We start from the raw sequence: 23,759 nt of genomic DNA on the forward strand, positions 1-23,759 counted from the left end.
CAACTGGTCAAGTTCCGTAGCATCAGCCTGGTGCTTCCTCTTAGCGTCACTGAGCTGTTCTCGGAGGTCCGTCACCTGGTGCCTGAGCTCGCGGACTTGCCTTTGGGCTTCTCCCCGATGGTCCTCCAGGGATTGGATTCGGTTGTTCCTTTCCTGGAGCTCTTTGTGGGCTCTATCCAACAGGGTTTCAACCTGGTTGAGTTTGGCCGTGAGGTCCTCTCGGGTGGCTTTGGCTTTCTGTTCTCGTTGATCAGCCTGAACTCGGAGCTCTTCCAGGGCTTGTTGAAGCTCTTCATTGAGTTTATGTGTGTCATCTTCTATGGTCTCCTCCCCCTCTGGGGATGGGGTCCTCTTTTGCTGGAGTTCTTGCTCCAACTTCTCGATGCGATCTTGTGCTTGGATAGCATCTTGATGACTCTCAGCCAGTAGTCTTCGGGTGTCTCCATCCCGTTGCTCGAGGATTTGCACCTGTTCCTGGAGGCGGGAGGTTTCTTCTTCACCCATCATCAGCCTGGCTAGAAGCTTGTGTGCTAGGGAGCCGAGTACTTTGGTTAGCTCTTTGCTCCCGGGCTTCTGAGTAGGGGGCGTGGCCATGAGTTCAGCAATGTCCTCATCAATTTGGTCCATGCCTTTTCCCTGTATGAGCTCCGTGTGACCGGGCAGGAAATCGCCAGTCATGACGTCCAGCCAGGTGCCTAAGGCTTTCCATTGGTCCAGGGGGCTTTCTCTGTGGGCCATAGTGACTTGATTAACTGAAGGGTGACACTAGAGGTCTGTTGCTCTCAGACGGGTATGGGCTAGGCGGGTGGCCTGCTACCTGAAACTGAGGTGACAAATCAAAGAAAGGAAAAGAAAACAAATAGGACTAGGGCCCGTCAATGGGTAACAGGGCGGGTGTATTGAACCACGAAACTGGTTACCCAGACAAAATAAATAAAGAAAAGTTGTTCCCTGTGAGCGTCTGTGGTAGGAAGAAGAAACGACAGCTAAGTCTGGAAGGAGTCACACCACCGGCCGTGTGTGTGACTACTGATGGGCTGTCAAGAGAAAGAAGGGAAGTTGGGGGAACAAGGAGAATTTCCAGCGGCAATAGCAGTGGGACCGCGTTCAAAACCTGGCTTGCTGTTGCAGATCAGATTTAACCAGAAAAGGGAAAATTGGCAGGTTCTGTTCTGCTTACCTTTATGCGATGTGTCGCGGTGTTAAGCTATTTACTGGAGTGGAGGGGTTTGAATGCTGTCAGGTGTCTCTCCCGGACCAGGCACGTCCCACAGCTCAATCTTAGCCAAGCAGGCCCGAGCCCGGCTCCCACTCCCCCGATCCCCAGCAATGTCAACTTGGAAAGGGCGTGTTCTGTACGCACAACTGAGACAACCCAGGTGGGGCTCAGCTTATTGGGCGCACTGCCTGGCCCTGACTCGAACAAGAGACGGCGCAACGGCACTCGGGTGTCACCCAACCGATTGAGAGTCCAAGCTAGGGCTGTTCTCCTGAACTTTGCCCTAGACGAGGTCCTGCTCAAACTTGTAATGACCTCCCGAGATACCTGCCAACCTTGCCCTTAATGAGTCAGTGGGTGCAGCCCAGCTGGCGCGCTTTTGGGCGTCCAATTGCTGAGAACTTCCCTTTCAGTTCTGACAAACTGTAAGATCGCAAGCAGTGACAGCAGCAACTCAGACAAGCTCCACCAATTAGAGCGGATGGTAAACACCCAGTACCGGAAAAGCTTGACTGATCACACTCAGAACCCCAACCGCTGCCTGAGGTGGTAGGGCAAGTAACTGATTTATTATTATTGATTTTATGTATTTAATTCAAACCCTTGCATAAGTCCTTGTGTGGGGGAAGGGAGCAATTAAAATCATAAAATGTCAAAAGCCCAAATTAAAATGAAACAGGGAAAGGAAAAGTCAAATTAAATCAAATGAGATTCTAATTAATTTATCATAAACACAAGTTGATTGTGTAACAATTAACTAATTAGATGCCACCAAGTTACATAAAAGTAGTCCTATGGTTGACCTCTGCTCAGAGTACAATGCCGTTGGATCCAATTCAGTGTTTTCGGAGCTGACCACTAGAGGCGCAATTTAAATGGCGTAGCACTCCTATGGTTGACCCCTAGAGGCGCGATCCAAAATGGCGTTGTACTTCCAGGCCGGCCCACTAGAGGCTCTATGGGGTGTTACTCCCTCGGTGGGAGGCGTTTGTGACCCCTGCAGTGGCGTCGGGGCAGGCCTGCGGCCTTATCCGACCCAGATGTGATTACTGTGGCGTTCGTGGACGGCACTCGTAATCGAGGCGATCGCTAGACAATGCTGGTTTGCCAATGCTAGAAAATCGACCTTTAATGCAAGCACACTATGGTCTGCGCGGTGCGCGGCTTAAGACCTCTGAACCTTACTACGACAGCAAGGCGGCGCTTGCCTTTTGGCGACGGATCCAAGCAGCGAGTGTGCTGTCGCGTCACGTCGCGAATGGTGCTTATACCACGGCGGGTTTTCTGCACCAGACTCCCGTTAAATAACACACACACCCTCCGGCTATTTGCCCGTGGTGGCGTTAAGCTTGCTCTTCTCTAAAGCAGGCACAAACGTGTGAGTAAGAGGATAGTTAGCTACGCTATCGGTCTTAACTCAGGGAGTCTTAGCACAACAGAATTCAGGTTAGAAACTCGTAACGGGAATTCCTGTTGGCTAATTTAGAGATCTCTGGCAGGATGTTAGAGACGGAGAACCTCGTCCGAATCTATCCTGGAAACAACGCACTATACCTGAGAATCTCGTCAGATATAGGATAAGCGTTTACTGCAGTTAAGAAAACGAAACCTAAAATAAAATGCTTAAATAAAACGCAAAATTTAAACAAACTACTACTAGTAAGGCACAGTAGGGAACCCGCGTAGTTCCGTTCTGATGCCTTTGACTGCGGTTCGCTCAATCGTCAACCAATGCAATCCGTTAACAGTAATGCCTATTCGACTGTCTGCTTGTAAAAGTTTAAATTTTGTGCTCACAATAAGTTTAAATCGGTACCCGCAATTCTCCACCAATTATGTAGGAATTGAACAGCTCAAATGGGGATGGTTTTCCACCAATGTTCAGGGGAATTGATTATGAATTAATTAATGATTAATTCATACACAATTAAATATGGAATATTAGGTTTGAGTTGTTGTTCCGATATCACAGTTTTATATTAGTCCCACTTGGTAAAGAGCTGGATGATTTAAGTCCAGAATGTGAATGGAATTCATTCGTTGGTATCACTACTCAGTCTAAAGATAGCTGCCCGTCCACCGGGTTAGCTTCTCTTTGTAACCTAGCGACTCAGCTCTTGGCCAAAGAGAGAGTCTCGCGATACTTGAGGACGCGAGTGGGACTTCAAAGCTCAGTAACGGGATTCAGACCAATAAAGTGACTTATTGTAAGCACAGAGAGGGAGATTTAAAATGTGAACAGCATGCGTTTATTCTAATACTACACTAAAACAGGACAAACATTACACATAACCTAATACATACAAACACAATAACGGAATTACGGAAAATGGATTTACAGTAGGAAACAGTGATAAGCTTTGATTAAATACTGTTCTGCAACGGCAAGCCTAGGATCTAAACAGGCAACCCAGATTTCGGCGTAGATCAGCCGGTACTAGTTGCCTATTAGAGAGTTGTCGGTGAGTTTACGTGATTGCAGCGGGGATCAGCTTTATCTTTTGTTGAAACTCGCGGCGAAGAGGCTTCGTAGTTTCGATGGTAGATTTAATCTTCTCCGCGCGTAGTTTCTCCCGCAGTCTTGGATTGGAGGCTTTACGTTTTCTTCTCCTTTTTCGATGACATTTTGTTTCGATGACTTTTTTTTTTTCTCCTCCTCCTCCTCCCGATTCTCTGGGTGTGAGGTTTTTATGCCCCATGGGTCCCATGAATATTCATGACCCAGGGTCCAACTCATACCCAATGAGAATTGGTACCTGGATCCGAGGGGCCGGTTGCAGGCTCCCCGAATGTCCCCATAGATTTATGGTGGTCTTTGGCCAACTTTTGTGCTGATTTTAATTAAGTAATTTAGCTTTGGATAGGTTCAATTGTGTAATAATCCGTCCCCGGATTCATATTCGGACATAATTTAGGATGACATTGATACCAAACATGATATTCCACCTTTGATCCAAACCTTTGCTAATTTTCATTGATTAATTTATAATTCCTCTTATGAGGTGCATGCTTATTATTGCCATCAATGTACAGAATACATGGCTAGGTGGCATACCTCACAGCTGTGACAAGTTCAGGTATATTTTACTGAAGCTGTACCCCATTGCATACAGTGTGTCCTAATTAAGGATGGCTTGGGTAACTTTCTTTACTTCAGTAAAAGAACAGGGTTGATTATACATTGCCAAATTATAAAATGTAGCAAATCGGGCTATTAAAAAGGGGTTCAGTACACAAGTTTTCACATACATTGCATAGTCTCTTTCAGACAAAGGGAGGCAGGAAAAGAGCGCGAATCTCTGATTTACGACTGTAAGGCATAGATAAGCAACCGCATTTCTACCCCTTCCCCCCCCCTTTTTGGTGAGGGGTGGGGGCCTTCCTTAGTTCTATTAACTAAATAACTATGTGCTCAAACATTTCTACCTACTTGGTTACACCACTTAAACTCATTTCCCCTATTCTCTGAGAGAGGTGTGAGCACGTGGTTGGATAACCCCAGTGTTTACCTATCTGTGCCTATTAATATATATATATATATATATATGTATATAATTGTCCAAGTGGCAAAGATACAATGGGACATTCATAAGAAAAATAAAAGACAATTGTGACTGACACATACACATCCACCAAGTTTACAGTAATGATGCCAAATAATAGTGAGGATAACACACAATCAAATACACAATAGATGGCATATGATTTTAGCTTTGTCCCACTCCAGAGAGATGCAGGATCTCCCCCCCTTTCCACTATCTGGGTCCTCCGTTTGAGGGCCATAAACATTGGAATGCGGGCTTCGGCTTCCTGGAGAGGGGCCCTGGGTCAAAGAGGTACGGAGGGAGATCTTGGCATGGCCGACTCACTCCCTCAGCGGCCATAAAATACTGGCTGTGGGGCCTGCGTGATCCTACACCATGCAGTGTTAATTTAACACTGGCACATTTGCTGTGTATATATAATGTGTTATGAATAATAAAGTGTTTTCAATTTGAATATTTGTACATGTTATTTTTTATTAAGCTTTAGAAAGCTCTGCTGGATATAACAATTTCAACATTAATTCACTTGTGAAACAATTATAACCCAATATTGATTCAACATACACTAATTCAACATTAAATCAATGAATAAAGAAGTCGCCAAACAAGTGTTGAAACAACGTTGAATCCTTATCATAAATGGTTGATTTTCCAACGTTGGATAGATAGCCTTTTCAACGAGCAAGATCAATGCTAAATCAACATTGAAGATCGAAGTTATTTCAACCTCTTTGTCTGATATGGAATCAATGTCATTTCAACATATGTGTGCTATCTGGGTAATGATTGACAATAGGAACAACAGATTGATTTTCATGCAAGAGACTGTGCAGCTCTTGCTGGCTCAACACTTCCCATCTGATCATGTCTGACTGCATTTTTTAAGACAGCTTAAGGTGATGGTTGTTGTGCTGTGCAGCAGAACGTTTCACAAACATATCCAAATTAAGTGTTTTTTCACGTACACAGATGGAGTGCAGAAAAGATGGAAGTTAGCAAGATCCGATAAGGGCTGTAGGCAGTGAGCTTAAGTCTCACGCATTGACCGTGAGACACGTTTCACACATAATGTAATCTCACTCCAAACATTTGATGAAATTTGAATCACGTCTTTGAACTTTAGCCAGCGACTTAAATTTAGCCTACTTTCATTACAGCAATTCCAATTGATGAACTTCCATTAGCATTCAAGCCATACTTTGCTAATTTAGCATACATTACATTCATTACTAATTTAACTTTGACATATTCGTGTGTTTGGCTAAACTTCAAACGGTGAAGCTCGGACTTTAAATAGCAGCGCAGCTCGGTGGCTCCTCTCCTCCACACCCGCATGCATGCAGGCTCGCGCTTATGGCAAGCCATTTTAACATTTAATCAAGTCACACTCCTATCTGTAATTACATTTTAGATATTCACAATAAATTTTCTCCTAGTCAAAATTGTATTCTTACTAGTCAGAATGGGAATTAGACATCTACAATCACATACATCCAAAATGTATTTCAAGATATCTAAAACTTTATTTCTCCTAGTCACAATTCTATTTAAGATATCTTTAAATCTTTACAAAGTATAAGTGGCGGTTTTAACATTTAATCGCTAGACTGGATATGTATTGCAGATATCCATGATTCAATTCTTCCTAGTCAAAAAGAGCATTTCAGATATCCACGATGACATTCTTCCTATCCACAATTGTCATTTCAGATATCCACATCATCATTCTTCCTAGGAGAAATTACGTCACTTTTGCCATTCATGTCTATTGGGCTTTCAATTTCAGATATCCACAATTATAATTCAGATATCCAGAATGTTTATTCTGGATATCTGCAATTAAATTCTTTCAAGGAAAACTCCCATTTCAGATACTGTATCTACAATCCCATTGTTACTAGTCATAATTTTAATTTCAAATATCCAAAATGTCAGGTAAAGTTGGATTACTACATGTACAATATAATAATCTATAACACAAGTGTGTCTGCTGGGGTGTGGCATGAGTAAATGGTGTCCTGTAGTTGTGTTCTGGGCAACTCTGGATATAACGGACTTTGGATATAATGGACTGTTTTGCCAGGTCCCTTGAAGTCCGTTATAAATGGGTTTTACTGTATCTGGAATGTTTTTTTTCCCTTTTGGACTTGCTTCTGAGCGCAAAGGAATATGTCTCTTAGAAGCTTTCTTTTGATTTTTAATTATTTAATGGTGGCACGGTCAAAAAGAGCAGACACATTTCGCTGCATGTTGTACCTGTATAACTATGCATGTGACAAATAAAGAATCTTGACTCTTGAATCGCCTTCCTTCACTCTGACTGTTCTCGCTATCTGTGTGTGCCAATAGAGGTGAAGTGGGTATACAGTAGTATGCAAAAGTTTGGACACCCCTCGAAAAATAACATATTTTGGTCATTTTTTAATGGAAAAGATGTAAACACAGTCTCTGTAGGAAATGGAAAAAATGCACAATATTTTCAGCAAACATTGATGCATAGTTACTTTTTATGTCATAAATTGAACAAAGATAAAAAATAAAAACATTATTATGGCACTCTGCAAAAGTTTGGGCACCCTACATAATCAGTACTTAGTAACACCTCCTCTGGCAGATATCACAGCTTGCAAAACACTATAACCAGCTAAAAGTCTTTCAATTCTTGTACTTGGGATTTTCTCCCATTCTTCCTTGCAAAAGGCTTCTAGTTCTGTAATATTCTTTGGTCGTCTTGCATGCACAGCTCTTTAAAGATCTACCCACAAATTTTCAATGATGTTTAAATCAGGGGACTGTGATGGCCATTCCAAAACCTTCAGCTTGCGTCTCTTGAGGTAGTCCATGGTGGATTTCGAGGTATGTTTAGGGTCATTGTCCTGTTGTAGAAGCCATCCTCTTTTCAGCTTCAGCTTTTTTACAGATGGTGTGATGTTTGCTTCCAGAATTTGCTGGTATTTAGTGGAATCCGTTCTTCCCTCCACCCGTGCAATGTTTCCTGTGCCACTGGCTGCAACACAACCCCAAAGCATGATAGATCCACCCCCATATGCTTAATAGTTGCCAAGGTGTTCTTTTCATGAAATGCTGCTCCTTTTTTTCTCCAAACATGCCTTTGCTGATTGTGGCCAAAGAGTTCTATTTTAACTTCATCAGTCCACAGCACTTGTTTCCAAAATGCATCAGGCTTCTGTAGATGTTCTGTTGCATACTTCTGACGTTGGATTTTATGATGGGGATGCAGGTAAGGTTTTCTTCTGCTGACTCTTTCATGAAGGTCTTGTGGAACGGTGCACCACCACTCCTGAGTCTGCTAAATGTTCCTGCAGTTTTTTTGTAGTCAAATTGGGGTTATGATTTGTCTTTCTGACCAGCATACGAGCAGTTCTCTCAGAGTTTTCTTGGTCTTCCAGATCTCATCTTGAACTCCACAGTTCCCCTGAACTGCCATCTCTTAATTACATCTCTTACTGTAGAAACTGCAAGCTGACAACGCTTTGCTATCTTCTTGTAGCCTTCTCCTCCATTATGGGCATCAATAACTTTCATTTTCAGAGTCTTAGACCGCTGCTTAGAGGAACCCATGGTTGTTGAGTGTCCACAAGTGTGTGCACAAGGTTTGAAGAGTCAGAGTATTTGTAAAGCTTTGAAATTGGCACCAGCTGACATTTACTAATGACAGCTGTTGCCATGCATCAGATCTAACGAGCTGATTAAGGTCTGAAACCTTGTAAAAAGAATCTGAGACTTTGGAACTCTTAGGGTGCCCAAACTTTTGCAGAGTGCCACAATAATGTTTTTATTTTTTATCTTAGTTCAATTTATGACATAAAAAGTAACTATGCATCAATGTTTGGTGAAAATATTGTGCATTTTTTCCATTTCTTACAGAGACTGTGTTTACATCTTTTCAATTAAAAAATGACCAAAATATGTTATTTATCAAGGGGTGCCCAAACTTTTGCATACTACTGTACGTGTCATACAGTTAAAAACTTGACAAGATTGTAAAGCAAAATGATATAACATACCATGATGAAGTAGAGTTTAGATTCTCTGCCCGAGCCCGAGCCCAGACCCGACCCGACCCGGCCGGGCCGGGCCGGGCGGGGCCATGATCAAGCATTTGTGTGTGTTTTTTTTTTTTTAAATCATTACTTAATTAGCCTAATTGGGTGGAGAGCTATGCCATAATTATAAATGTAGCTCCCTCCCGTAAGACACGAGCACAAGAGTCCTTTGCATTTAACTGAGCTGACGGTTTATTCGAAAGACAGTGGCTTCGTTATTATCACCATCATGGCAGACGTGAGAACTAAATACAGATACGGAAACACAAAATCAAGCACATTTACTTACAATATTAGCTAACAAACATTGAAATTCAAATGAAATATAAACATAAATAACAATAAAGACAGCTTAGAGAATTCATATACAGTTAACACGAACCTCAGTTAGCATTTACATTTACATGGCTAAATACAACAAACTTAACTAAAACTTAATTAACACATACCTCGTTGGCTGCTTACGGAAGGATTTAACCTTTTTCTTAACCCTTTACTTAAAGTTCGATGCCGAGCACACAAACTGGTTCCAGCAGCAAGCGAACTGGATAAGTGAAAACGTGCTTTTCTTCTAAACGTGTCTCAAAAATCCATTTTGAATAAACAAACAATGCAGTTTACATGCTTCGTCCTTGTTGCATTTTTCATTAAGATAAATCTAAACTAATTTCTGTAGTTCAAACAACTTAGAATTGTAGTTGAGAACGTCTGTTACAACGGCTCACGTATTAAAAAATAGTCGGGTTTAAATCGGGCTCGGGCTCATAATTACAGTTAATGTGTCGGACCGGGTCGGGCTCGGACACAAGGTGCACGGGCTCGGGTAGGGTCGGGTTTAATTTTTTGGGCCCGATCTAAGCTCTATGATGAAGGGGCTGACTTACTCATTTATATTGATTTATGAATTAAAAGAAATATTATTTTAATTTTTTTTGTTGATCAAATAGATGATGACATTTTACAAACATTTTGAATATTTAAAAAAAATTCAAATATTTTCCCCTCCTGTTGACAGGCTATCCCCCAATAATAATTGGGTACTGTACCTTACTCATGAGTATCTCCCAGACCAGCTAAGGTAAGGCACCACTGAGGTACTCATGAGCAAGGTACAGTACCCAATTATTATTATTTAATTACTCACTTTAATAATAAATAATAATAAAAATGATACCAATAATAATAACAATAAGAAGAAAAAGAAGAGTACCAAATTATAAATACAACTACTAGTAGCAACAAAAATTGTAATTAAGAATATTAATAATATTCGTATCCATGGACATATTTTATTATATTTTTTAATAAATAAGTGTAATGCGTTTGTGGACAGGAGTCGGTGATGCTTTTATTTGGAAAGGGTTGCTTTGTCGACATCAGCACACACTGCAAAATGTCCCCTGTATGTGGGCTATATGGCCATCTAAAGAGGGCAAAATGCTACGTCTGTGATCGTGAAAAATTTACGTGTTCTTTTTTCACGTTTGAAGGTGTAAAAAACTAACGTCTTTAGGCGTGAAAAATTGACGTGTTGATTTTTTGCGTCTAAAGGTGTATAAATTTGACTTCTGTAGGTGTTAATATTTGATGACTTTAGGCCAGAGATGCCCAAACTAGGGCCCGCGGGCCTAAGTTGGCCCGTGGTAATGTTTGATTTGGCCCGCCACACCATCCGAGAAGAGAGGGGGGGGATGCCTTCGACACAGATCGTCATTTGTAGTTTGACATAACATTTTTGTTTGTTTTATTGTTGAACTACAAAAGAGTAAACTGATATTAAATGTTTAAATTAAATGTAAATTAATTCGATTTTTTTTTCGTGCATGCGCAATTAAAGGTGCAGCACCGCCTGCTTTGCGACACTCCACGTCAATTAACGTCAACAAATTAACAAACGCAATAATGGAGAAATCAAGGCGGTGGCACACAGACGAGAATTTTTTTAAAAGTTTGGCAAGGCGAGTTTTTATTCACTGAAGTCAAATCAAAGGCAGTATGTCTAGTTTGCAAACAGTCGGTTGCTGTTTTAAAAGAGTACAATATCCGTCGTCATCAGAGCCGGACAGTAACAGAGTACATTTACTTGAGTACAGTACTTAAGTACAATTTTGAGGGATCTGTACTTTACTCGAGTATCGTTTTTGGGGAGTACTCATGACTTTACTCAAGTACATTTGAGAGGCAAATATTGTACTCTTTACTCCGCTACATTTCCATCCATAAGCGTGAGTACCCATTACTTCTTTAAAAAAAAAGGAAAAAAGAAAAATCTCAGAAACCCTCAATTTGTTGTTTCCCTCTCAAACGCGAAAGGATTGTGCAGGCGCCACTGATTGGGACAGCCTATCAGCAATCACCTTCAGCTAACCGCCACAGTCAACTCCATGGTCAGATAATGATTTAGATAAGAGACGAAACCATGGACGAAATAATGGATGAAGCAGGTCCATCCCGTGAATGTGCCAACCCGTGGCCCCACCTCGCCAAACTATTTCAATTTTCTGAACAAGTTAATGCTAGTTTTTGCTTCAAGTGTTTGCTGTGTTTACCAAAACGGAATTTCATCACCGCCTACAAAAATTCATCCTCCAACTTGCGGAAGCATGTCAAGGTATGTACATTGAAATAAATTCCTTACATTTCTAAGCTAGATTCTAGCTACAGAAAAGTGCACTAAATGATTGGCTAGCTGCGATAATTCTCAGTTACGTTTGGGTAGTCGAAGCCACATACACCCGCCAATTTGCCAGCTGTAGCTAGCCACTCAGATGGCTAAGTTTGGCCTAACAATAATTAACATAAGCCAAGGCAAGCTAATCGTGTAACATAGATAATCAACTGAAGTCCTTTCAGATTCATGTTTTGACATGCCCCTGACAAATAGAGAGAGCATATAATGTATCTTTTCTAGTCTGAGCTCGAGTACGAAACGTCTTTTTTACCATAAAAAAAATGTAAAAGCCTAATAAGTTCAGTCGTAGGCTATGCTAGTTGCAAGCAGGGCATTTCAGCTCACTTATTTCACCAGAGCGAATAACTTGTCACGCCCGGCTCCGTACGATCCTTCTGTGTGCCACGCCCACCTCATTACCTTGTGTTTATTCCCGATTGTGATCACCTGTGTCCTGTTATGTTTGACTGGTCCTGGGCATATTAGTCCGCGTCTCCCTCGGTTTCCCAGATCCGTCACTGTATTGTTATGTCTAGTGGTCAGAGTTCCCCGTGTGCTCCTGGTTCCTACAAATAAACCCCGTTTCACCCGTCAGTCCGGCTCCTTTCGCCTGCCTGTCTGCTCGCCTACACCGCGAACGTAACATAACTAGAGCTAGCCCTACAGGGACTATTTGGCTTTTTTTTTAAAAAAGAAAAAAAATAACAGTTCAGCTGGCCTAGACAGGATTACTATAGTGTTTGTTGAACTGTAAGGCTTAAATGCCTATTAAACTGGGGGAACGCTCTTGAGTGTACTTATAACTGTCTTGTTATACCATAAAGAATTGCCGTAGCCTACAATTGTATTTATATACATGAGAGATATGCTACCCAAAGTCTTGTATTTGCCTGACCTAGCAGAGGTTTGTCAGAGAGTTGCCATTGTTTTGCTATTGCCTTGTGGGCAAGTGAGAAATGTTAAATAAATTGTTTTGCTATTGCCTTGTGGGCAAGTGAGAAATGTTAAATAAAGCAACATGGTAAAAAGATGAAAATGACTTGATTTTACTTTCAATTCCTTTTACATTCTCCAAGGTATTAACATTAACATTTTTCATAACTCCATGTAGGACGATTCTGTACATAAATGTATGCACTGTGGCAGTAGTAATGCAATATTTAGAAAATGTACCCTTGATACTCAAGTGCTTTTAAAAACAAGTACTTCAGTACTTTTACTTAAGTAGACATCTGACTGTAGTACTTTTACTTGTACTTGAGTAAAATTTAGCAAGGGGTATCTGTACTTTTACTCAAGTAATGAACCTGAGTACTCTGTCCGCCTCTGGTCGTCATTATGAAACAAAACATTCTGCAGCTTTCTCAAAGTACAGCGGCGAGGCGCGAAAACAGAAGGCTAACGAGCTGCTTGCTAAACCACTGTTGCCAACTCCTCAGCAAGGAATGTCGCTATTGGTTGTCCCAAAAGTCGCTAGAAGTATATACTGTACATAATGTGCATGTAATTATAATGGACGCTGTAGGAGAGAGGAATAATGTCGTGGGAGAGACAAAAAGTGGTTAAAAAAACACCCTAAATACGTTTAGAACTACAAATGAACTTTCTTCTGTCGATTCTTGTTTTTTTATATCATAATTCCAACTCTCTTCCTATATCCGGGCTTGGGACCGGCAAAAGTGACCCCAAAGAGACACTCTGGCGGAATTACTTATTCTTAAAAACTGTCATACGTGGCGGAGTTTTTGGCAATAATCCAGGGCAGAAACAGCCAGTGGTGGCTTCGCGCATGCGCAATTCATTTGCAGTCTGGTCAAGGAAAGGTGAACATTTCTTGCTCTGACTGCAGCTGGGCGGGTTGCTGCGTGAGGACTGTCCACCTGTGAATGCTTTGGGACGGGACGGGACGGGAGCCCACGGTAGCACCCGCTGCTCGGTGAGGAGAGTAAGAACGATACGTGCTTCCACGTCAGAGTCTCCAAAAGTCTCCAATAACACTAGAAAAAGTCGCTAGATTTGTTGCTAGTCGCTTTTTTGAAAACGAGTCGCCAGAGAGGTCTAAAAACTCGCTAAATATAGCGACAAAGTCGCTAAGTTGGCAACACTGTGCTAAACTTCGATTCGAACAGAGCGCGCTGCTACGTCCTTTAACAGCACAAGAAAGCGCCACACGGGCCAGTTATCAGACTTCCGCTCTAATTGCTAAAAGTGGAAGAGCCTCCGCTACTGGAGAGTTCGTCAAGGAATGTCTTGCAGTGGCTGCAGAAGCAGTTTGTCCTTCTCAGGTACGAATGTTCTCACAAATTAGCCTGTCAAGAAATACTGTCACATGGCTTCTGCATGGCTCAAGACATCGGCGAGCAAATCAAGACAAAGGCAAGTGCGTTCTCTGCCTATCTTGAAAAACTTCTGAAAAATAAGGACCAGTTTCATATCTCTCATTAGGTCATGGACAATGCAACCGAATGGTTTTATTATTGCTTACAGCTTGACTAGTGTGTCTGGCATTGAACTGTATTGTACATTGAACACTTGCAGATTGTTTGTTTTTATTGTAATAAGTTCATTAAAATGCAAAACTTTACAAATAAAATTGCATTAGTTAATCAGATTAAAGTTGTTTTATATTTATTTTAAATATTATGAAATAAATAAGGGGAAACCATAGCAACCTTAATGTAATGCAGTTTCATATATGATGCAAAATTTACTTTTGGCCCACGGCACCTCAGTCAAGTTTGATTTTTGGCCCTTCATAGGAAAAAGTTTGGGCACCCCTGCTTTAGGCGTAAAGTTTTAAGACATTTTGGCCCTGTTGGCCTTCTATATGCTGGCACCCACTGAGTGGCAAATAGTCTGAGTGGCAGCGTTAGTGCTTATCTCGAATGCCGCAAAAAACACATCTAAATCGGGAAAGAGCTATCATGCGATTGATCGTACAAATCGATTTAAAAAGAAATAGGAGCTAAGTTTACAAACTGCTGAAAATTAAATAAGTAAGTATCGGACGTGGATCAGTCACATATGCCTGATACCCGACCCGTCTAATTAGGTCTGTGAATATCGGATCAGTGCATATCTACTTATTAGAGGTGTGAGTGAGTTAGTTTGGCGCCTCATTGCAAAATGGTGACATGATTTGTAATACATGTTTACTGAAACAGATTTGCCTTTGTCATTCACCATGTAAAATTGCTTGTTTCGTGTATGTATAGATTTCATGTGCAAGACGAACCTAGAAGGCAAATGCATGTACAGTGGTATCTCAGTTCTCGAACTCATTAGAACTCGAATGTCTTAAAAGTCGAATCAACCAATTCGAAAAAAAATGACCTAGAACTTGATCTGAATCTCAGAAGTCAAACCGTGAACGCCGACCTAAGATAACTTGTACACCTGGGAAAAAGAGTCACGCAGCACGTCTTTCAGCGGAAACAAAGGGTAACGCTTCAGTCTCAGTCTTGCATTCGCTGTGATAGCATCATGCATGTTTACATTAGCAGAATACATATATATTTAGACAGTAAAAATACATTTAGACAATGATAGACAGTAACAGTAATTATTATATAATAAAATACATTTTAAAATAAAGATTATTTTAAAAGATAATTATTTTAATATTAATAATAAACCATTAATACATATAATTATAACAATATTGTCATGCCGAGCGGGGACGGAACGGAGACAAAGGCGCAGATGTCAGGGTATCGGGGAATATGGGGTTTAATTACAGGTAAGGCAGGCAAAATGCAGACGGACAATACAATGACCGGACTAGGGAAACAAACTGAAACGCGGACAAGATACAGAGGACTAATGACAACAACCAGAAACAGCTGATCACACGGGGATTTCACACGGGATTAACAAGGGGACGTGGCACACGGAAGGAGTGGACGATCGGGGCAGGACACATTGTTTTTTTTTTACTTTACACATTGTTTGGATACATTTATTTTCTTACTTTACAAATTACTGTTTTGATAAATGTGCTTAGATGTATTTAATACAGTATATGCTCTTCTTGTTTTATCCTGTTCATTTTATGTTCAAATGCTAAAAAAAAACATATTTAGGTGTAATTTTTTGGGGCCGGGAACCAATTAATTGGTTTTCCATAATTTCTTATGGGGAAAATTCAATCAGAACTCGAACTTTTAGGATTCGGTCCGGAGTTCTGAACGGATTAATTTCGAGATCTAAGGTACCACTGTATGTTGTTTTCTGCAGGAGCAAATAGATTATGAGAATCCACCAGTGAGTACTCCTCTCCCTATGCTCAGCCAGCAGCAATTACACAGGGTTTAAAGCAGCATCTTACTTAGAATCGAGAAATAAATGGGTTTGGCAGTTTACCTTGATGACTGCGTGGTCACATCCCATCCTGTTTGGTGTTTTTTTTCTGAGGTTAAACCGTCTCTCTGCTGTGTAGATGAAGTAAAATTTCCTGTCTGCTGTAAAGCTGTAGTCAGCTCTCCCTGTTTCGGTGAAAATGCCCATGCTGTGGAAGACCAGGTCAAAATATATTTATACGGTTTCATAATATATATCTTTAATAAAAATTAATCTACAACCAATAAAACTGCTGAATGTATCACAGGCCATAAGAACCTAGGATTTCATTACTGAGTATTTCACTATGTAATCATAATTGTGTCATAGTCAGTCTGCCCGAAGGATGTAATAATAATAAAAATAATAATTATTATTATTATTATTAGTAGTAGTAGTAGTAGTACAGAAGTAGTAGTATCATTATTATTATTATTATAGGCAATATCCGTTTAAAATATGTAACACAGAGGAGTTCATATAACCTACAGTCTGATGCTATGAGCTGCAGGCTAATTTAATAATTCACCTTCCATCACCATCAGCTGTAGATAGACACCATCATGTGCTGCCCCATGAATCTCCACAGCACACCAGTAAGTGTCAGAGTCCGTTTCCTGCAGGTTCCTCATGGCCACATTAAAGACCAGGTGGGTGGGGTCATCACTGAGTGACACTTTCCCGTCTGGTTGCTGGGAGTCAGAACGTGCCAATGTGGAGCAGGAATTCCAGTCACGCCCTCTACACCAGTACTTCACATGGTGTTTATACTTCTGATCATAGTAACATGGGATGGTGACAGATCCTCCTCTCTCTGCAGATACCCAGCTCACAGTCCTCACACTCCAAGCACCTGTATGATGTGGAAATTAAAAATGTCAGAAGAGCCCCCCCTTCACAAATCAACCTACATTTTATAGCTTTTCTGTCACTGACATCCCTACATGAACTTGCCAGATGTTTCTTGTTGGCTCATCTCCTTGTTTCTCGTTAGCTCAACTCTTATTTACTTTCTCATTAGTTCATCTCTTTGTTCCTTTTTAGCTCGGCTCTTATCTATCTCGCTACCTTTCAAGGTTCCTGGTACAGGGCCCTTCAGTTCTGCCCTTAAACCTCCTAAAATTTCCTGCAAGGGCCTCACCTGCTCACATATCTTTGTTCATATAATATTCCATGTTCAATAAATGTGAAAAATTATGGAGGGCTAAGAGTGCCAAAATTAAATAAATAAATACACCAATAATTAATTAATTAAATGTGTCATGAATTGTTTAAAATGGGAAATATAAAGATAAATTATTACTTAAATGTGTCATGAATTATTTAAAATGGGAAATAAAAATATCGTTAATTAAATGTGCCATGAATTATATCTACCATTAGAAATAAAATCATTATTAATTAATTACATGTGTCATTTACAATTATTTCACTATTTATTTAATTTAGGCACTTTCACCACATCATGAATTAATTTTATCTGTCAGTGTAACCCATCAAAGTCAGTAGGCGGGACAAACAATGATCTATCTGGATCTTGTGCAGCCGATTGTTTTGGTCTGAAGCTGTGTCATTTCCAACATGGCGCTACCAATCATGGACCAGGCCCAATACTGCGCATGTATTCACATTTTGCGGCAGACCGTGATTCAGGGCATGAATGTCGTGTATCATCATTCATTGGTCACGTATTGTGAGATGGGTCATTGATGTTTATATTTATAGTTCAGCCGTCACTTTATTGTGGTATTTAAACCATATTGCTTTGCAGATTGTAATATTTGCATCTGTGTGCGCGTTGCTTTTAGTGCCGGTGTTCTGACAAAACATCCTACCTATCGAGACGTGCTATCGAGCCTTTCTGCGCATGTGCAGTTCCACCGTCTTGGGATTAGGGTTAGGTTTTAGGGGTTAGGGTTAAGGTAAGAGTTTTAGGGGGTTTTGGGGGGTTAGGGTTAGGGTAAGAGTTAGGGTTAGGGCTATCGATTAGCACTACGGTAGGATGTTTTGATAAAGTAGGACGTTTTGTTAGAACACCGGACAGTAATCTTACACTTTCCCAATTGGTATTGCTGAATAGATGCCTTTCCTTTAGAAATCGTAATAAAATTGGGGTGTATATCAATCTTGTGTACCCATATTGCTTATCAAGGGGCTGTGATATATGTACAGCATTTTCAAAAAAAAAAAAAATCACTCCAAAATAATAGTTAAGAACTTTTATTTGCAGAACATAAACAATGTTTAAGTTGTGCGGTTTGGCCCAAGATAAAACAATCGGTCGTCTGTCAGAAACAAATATAATTTGCTTCATTTAGCACCACAGAACACAGCTGCCATAACTGACAGGAGTGTGTGGTAATTACACTGATACAATTAAGAAAAGAAATGACTAAGGAGCAAAAAGCAGGCTTAGTTTAAGTAACTTCACAGCACATCGAACTGGGAGTAGTACATAATGGTAACATTAAAGTAATGTCACCTTTGACTAAAATTGATGGCCATACCCTGTATTTTACGTCGCTCCTTCTGAAGCACATTAGGTATTAAAGGCCTATGCGAAATAAAATCTTTTAAAGTCGAAGGACTCCATCATTATCCGGTTAATTGTCTTTCCTCTCGCTGTCGACATTATCATAAAAAATCAACAGACGATGAAATGTGACGCGATGCCATAAAAATAGCACGCCTTCTTCCAGAAGTCGCAAGCGTGCACATGCGTAGTAGCGGAAGTTACATTTTCGGTAGTGACACCCCTACCTATATCGCTCAATTAAGGCCGTTGCGAAATTCTTCTTCTGACATGGATAATTGATGCAGACTATTCAGCAAACTGTTTCACCAAAGTTATATGACGCTATGTCTCAGAAAAAGGCTGTACTGATTCTGTAAAGGGGGATATTAGCAGGGCTGTAGCCAGGGTTTGAGTAATAGTGAGGTCTGGGACCCGGGGGTGGGAGGACGGTCTCATCAGTAACATTATTGATACTGTCCCCTTCATAATCTGTTTGTTTTTGTTAAGCAAGTAGTTATATTATGTAGTTATGTAGTAGTTGTGTATTCAGGTGAAAATTTGACGTCAATATTATTAATTTTTAACCAATTTTTATTCAATTTTTAACCAATTTTATTACTGAGGTCCAGACCTCGGTGACCTCATGTCTGGCTACTGCCCTGGATATTAGCATAATGTGCAGGTAAAATATTGTGCTTGAGCTTTGTAACTGGAGCATGGAGGTAACAGTGGGCTTGCAGAACATTTAGTGACTGAGGATACAATCAGATCGGTACAGCAGTTTTATAAGAAAATGACACTGAATCAGTGGGCTGTATGCATTAACCAAATAAATTAATCAAGGGGGGCACTGGCCTGTTCCAACTGATTGACAACATTTTTTATTGCCCCCCCCCATGAAAATCATGAGCCAGCCAATCTCCTCCCACCGTATGACACACTAGTTATTGTAAATGCGATAAATGATAAAGTTTAGTGTGTGAGTGAACTCAAGTCAGCAGCTATGGTATAGATACACTTACTGGGCAACTTTATTAGGTACACCTTGCTAACTGGGTTGGACTCCCTTTTCCCTTCAGAACTGCCTTAATTCTTTGTTGCACAAATTCAACAAGGTAATTTCTCAGAGACTTTGGTCCATGTTGACATGATCATGATTTATGGGACCTTCATGATGACACATTTGTGGGACCTTCATGAATCTCCTGTTCCACCACATCCCATAGCTTATCTATTGGATTGAGATCTGGTGACTATGGACGTTATTTGAAGACAGTGAGCTCAACAAACCAGTCTGAGATTATATGAGCTGTGTGATATGACTTGTTATCCCCCTGTTAATACCTCTAAGAAGCTGGCTACACTGGATGGACATGGTTAGCAACAATACTCAGGTAGACTGTGGCATGAAACGATGTTCAATTGGTATTAAGGAGCCCAATCTGTGCAATGAAAATATCCCCCACACCATCAGACCACCACCATCAGACTTAATTGTTGATACAAGGCAAGATGTATCCATCCTTTCATGTTGTTTATGCCAAATTTTTACCTTACGATCGGAGTGTCACAGCAAAAATTTACATTAATTTGACCAGGTAAAACTGTTCTAATCTGCTCCAAGATTCTTCTTCTGCATACCTTTATATGTAGTTTGATTATGATTGCTTTTCTATCAGCTTCATCTTGGCTATTCTTCTGTGACCTCTGCCATCAACACGGCATTTTCACTCAGAGCGCCGCTGCTCATTGTGCATGAAAATCCCAGTAGATCAGTTTCTGAAATACTGATACCAGCCCATGTGGCAACAACAACTCTGCCACCATCAAAGTCCCCTAAATCACCTTTCTTCCCCTTTCTGGTGTTTGATGTGAACATTAACTGAAGCTCCTGACCTGATCTGCATGATTTTATTCATTGTGCTGCTGACATGATTGGCTGATCAGATATTTGCTTCAACAAGGAGTAGACCAGGTATATCAAACAAAGTAGCCAGTGAGTGTACATTATCTAATGTCATCTTACAGTACTCATGTTTTGAGTTGTTTTGTCATAGTTACTAATTACTAACTCACATGCCTTCCACAGACTTGCAACAAATGCATTTACATATTTTGCAGGTGCTTTAGTCCATAGCAACGTACAAGTGAAGCTAATAGCACATTGCAAACATACACACTGTCAGTAAGTCAACTAGACATAAATGCAGCTAGGCTGAGCTTCCAGTAAATGCCCAGGTACAAGTGTAAGCAGCATTGTAGCAGGAGCTACACAACAACTACATTTCTACACAACAATTGCACAACATCTTCTATCAAAGCAAATATTATTTTTTTATTTATTTATTTATTTAACCTTTAATTAACCAGGTTTGTCCCATTGAGATCACAGATCTCTTTTGCAAGGGAGACCTGGCCAAGGTGGCAGCAACACAGTGACAATGCAGAGTCTTACAAAGTAATACAAGAAAGAAAAGAAAACATAGTTAGAATTTACAATTACATATAGATAACCTCGATTCCAGAGTCTTTAGAAGAGTTTTAAATTCCTTGAGGGGTATTACATTGTGCAAACGTAGTTCAACTTGAAGTCTGTTCCATGAGTAAGGTGCTGAGAATCTGAAGGCTTTCTTTCCTAGTTCGGTTCTTACTTTAGGAACAACCAGATTTAAGAAGTCCATCGAGCGAAGGTTATGACGTCCTTGCTTCCAGCATAGGAGTGAGGATAAGTAAGAAGGAAATTTACCCCTGATGGTTTTATAGATGAACATGTGCCAGTGAGTGAGGCGACGAGCTTGTAAAGAAGACCAATTTACTTTGGCATAAAACACACAGTGGTGAGTTAGAGAACCGCTGTTTGAAATAAACCTCAGTGCTCCATGATAAACGCTATGTAACATGTGAAGACAATGAGCAGATGCATGCATGTATATTACATCACCGTAATCGATGATAGGTAAAAAAGTTGATTGAACTAGTTTTAGTTTTACATGGGAAGAAAAGCATGATTTGTTTCTGAAATAGAATCCTAAAATGGATTTCAGCTTTTTTGTTAAATATTTAATATGTTCCTTATAAGACAGATGGTCGTCAATTAAAAGTCCTAGGTATTTGAAATTTGACACCAATTGTATTTGGTGACCATCCCTTGTTAAAATTTTTCCAGATAATGTTAAGTCTGTCTATTTTTCAGGTGGTGAAGAACATAAGTTTTGTTTTGTCCACATTTAAACTGAGTTGTAAGTGACAAAGTTGTTCTTGTATTTTGTCAAAAACAACTTGAAGGTATTCAAAAGCCTTATACAGAGCAACTTATCACATAAGAACAACATTAGTAAGTATCAAGTAACAACAGCCAGTGATGACACTGAACAATAAATGATGCCAAGCAAGAACACAGTGAAATAAATAAATACAAATTGCTATATAGTAAATTGTCACGCCCCGCTCCGTCCGCTCCCGATGTGTGCCACACCCACCTCACTACCTTCTGTTTTCGCCCTGATTGTTTTCACCTGTGGCTCGTTCTCCGTGGCATGTCTTGTGTATTTAGTCTTCGTCTGAGTCTGTCTTCGCCAGACTCACCATTGATGTTGCCTGTCGTGTTTCCCTGGTCCTGTTATCCAAATAAATCCCCTTTGTTCCTGACTTCTTGGCTCCGATCGCCTGCTTACCTGCACCGCTCGCCCACGATCGTAACATAAATAAACAGTTAAAGTTAATGCAAATATTTGAAAATATAAATTGATATATTTACACATTGTTCTTCTATTGTCATCCTTTCTGGAGAACTCATGAATATTGAATAATAGCCAATATTTCTCTCTTACCTGGCAGCCTAATGAAGAAGACGTGGAGGAGGAAGAGGAGAGGAACCATGACTGAGTCTGCCAGAGACCCCAGCCCTCTGAAGACTGTCTCTCTCTTCCTGGTCCACTCTGATACCCCTGATATCCTTTAATGTCTCTCTTCTCAGAAGAAAAAAGGTGCAACACATGCGCATAGTAACACGCAGCAAATGCGCAGACACTGTGTGATGCGACCTGTTCTGTTAAAATAGCCACTGCATATCATTAAAGAGGCTTTATGGAGGGACGCTGTACATCAAACATGAAAAGGGGAAGCAAATGACCTTGATGCAGTATGTTAGAAATGGCCACCATCTTATCATACAACAGGGCCTCTGTGGATTATCATGAATTCTGTGGTGAAACTGAACCTACCAGACTAAGTCCCATCACTGGAAACATCTGGAACATGGGGGATGGATGTCAGGAGCAAGACAAGTACTGTGGCAGCAGGCAGGCCGCAAACAAGCAAATAATTGCAAAGTACAGCAGCCTCATGCAGAGCAGAATATCATCAACGGCCACTGAGTGTCCATCAGAACAGCAGAACAAAAAGACACATTGAGAGCTTTCAGGTGTGTTTTGGAGCGATTGTTGTTGTGTTGTGAAGCTTGCTGAGCGTGTCATTAGCATTAGCGATCGGGGACCACAAACAGCCATGATAAACACTGCAGTAAATTTTCATAACAGATAATGTGGTCGGCATTTTATTTATTTTATTCCTCGTTTTTTTCCCGACAGGGAATTCTGATCAGCGTGGCAGGGCAGCGATCCAATGAGCTGGTAGTTTCTGATATGTTGTTGTTAAGCTAGATTTCAGTCAGTAGAAGGACACAACAGTTCATCATTTCCCAATAAATGTTGTGTTTCAGTTCATTTCAATGTCCAGTAAGCGTGCATTAGCCAGGATAAGTGATGGAATAGCCGGTCTGGGCTCATTAGCCTTTAGCTTGGCTATTAGGCCACCCCACTCACCCCTCCTCTGCTTCTGAGTAAACCACTTCCTCTTTCCTCTGTGTAGTTACAGCCAGTTATGCCAGACCGCTGCTGCTGGGCCTGGTGTTCTTAGGAGCTGCAGTCAATCAGGCTCAGCTTTCAACCTCGGAAACAGTGGAGTGTGTCAGTTGTTGTTTTCAGAAGTTTAGTTAAACTACACTGGAGGTGCTGAATATATCCATTATAGGGCTAGTTTCCCTAAAAGTGTAGCTGAGTCTTTGAATCTTCCTGTTTGGGTCACAGGTTGCAGTGAGTTTTTACATCGACCGTGTAACCCTGCTTCTACCTGCTGACCCAAAAATGTTCTAACATAAAAAGTAAATGAAGCCCCTTTTAAGCACATTGAAGCTGTAAAGTTATATAGTGCCTCAGTGGGGAGCAGAGTCTCCTCTCACACGCTGGTCTCTGAGTGTGCAGCTTGCAAGTCCCCCCATGCAGGATTCCTCTGTGAGAGAAAACTGGGCAGAAGGTATATTTTTCATAACTAGGTTTTAGATAAACTGCTTTTGGGATGTATTTTTATATTGTTGCAAGAACGGCTGGGTGACAGACAGCTGACA

At 40.7% G+C, this 23,759-nt stretch overlaps 1 long non-coding RNA gene across 2 annotated transcripts in view; it reads right to left on the minus strand.

Moving 5' to 3' along the window:
- The window catches only part of LOC111841099 (uncharacterized), a 38,677-nt gene extending 21,670 nt beyond the window's left edge, over nt 1-17,007 (minus strand). For both annotated transcript variants that reach the window (XR_011989880.1, XR_011989881.1), the window contains exons 1-2: nt 16,370-17,007; nt 15,865-16,009 (exon numbers count right to left, since the gene is read on the minus strand). This is a non-coding gene — a long non-coding RNA (uncharacterized lncRNA). The remainder of the gene's footprint in view (nt 1-15,864; nt 16,010-16,369) is intronic.
- Between the last annotated feature and the right edge of the window lie 6,752 nt (nt 17,008-23,759).

This window comes from Paramormyrops kingsleyae, chromosome 4, assembly GCF_048594095.1.
Source record: "Paramormyrops kingsleyae isolate MSU_618 chromosome 4, PKINGS_0.4, whole genome shotgun sequence".
NCBI lineage: Eukaryota > Metazoa > Chordata > Actinopteri > Osteoglossiformes > Mormyridae > Paramormyrops > Paramormyrops kingsleyae.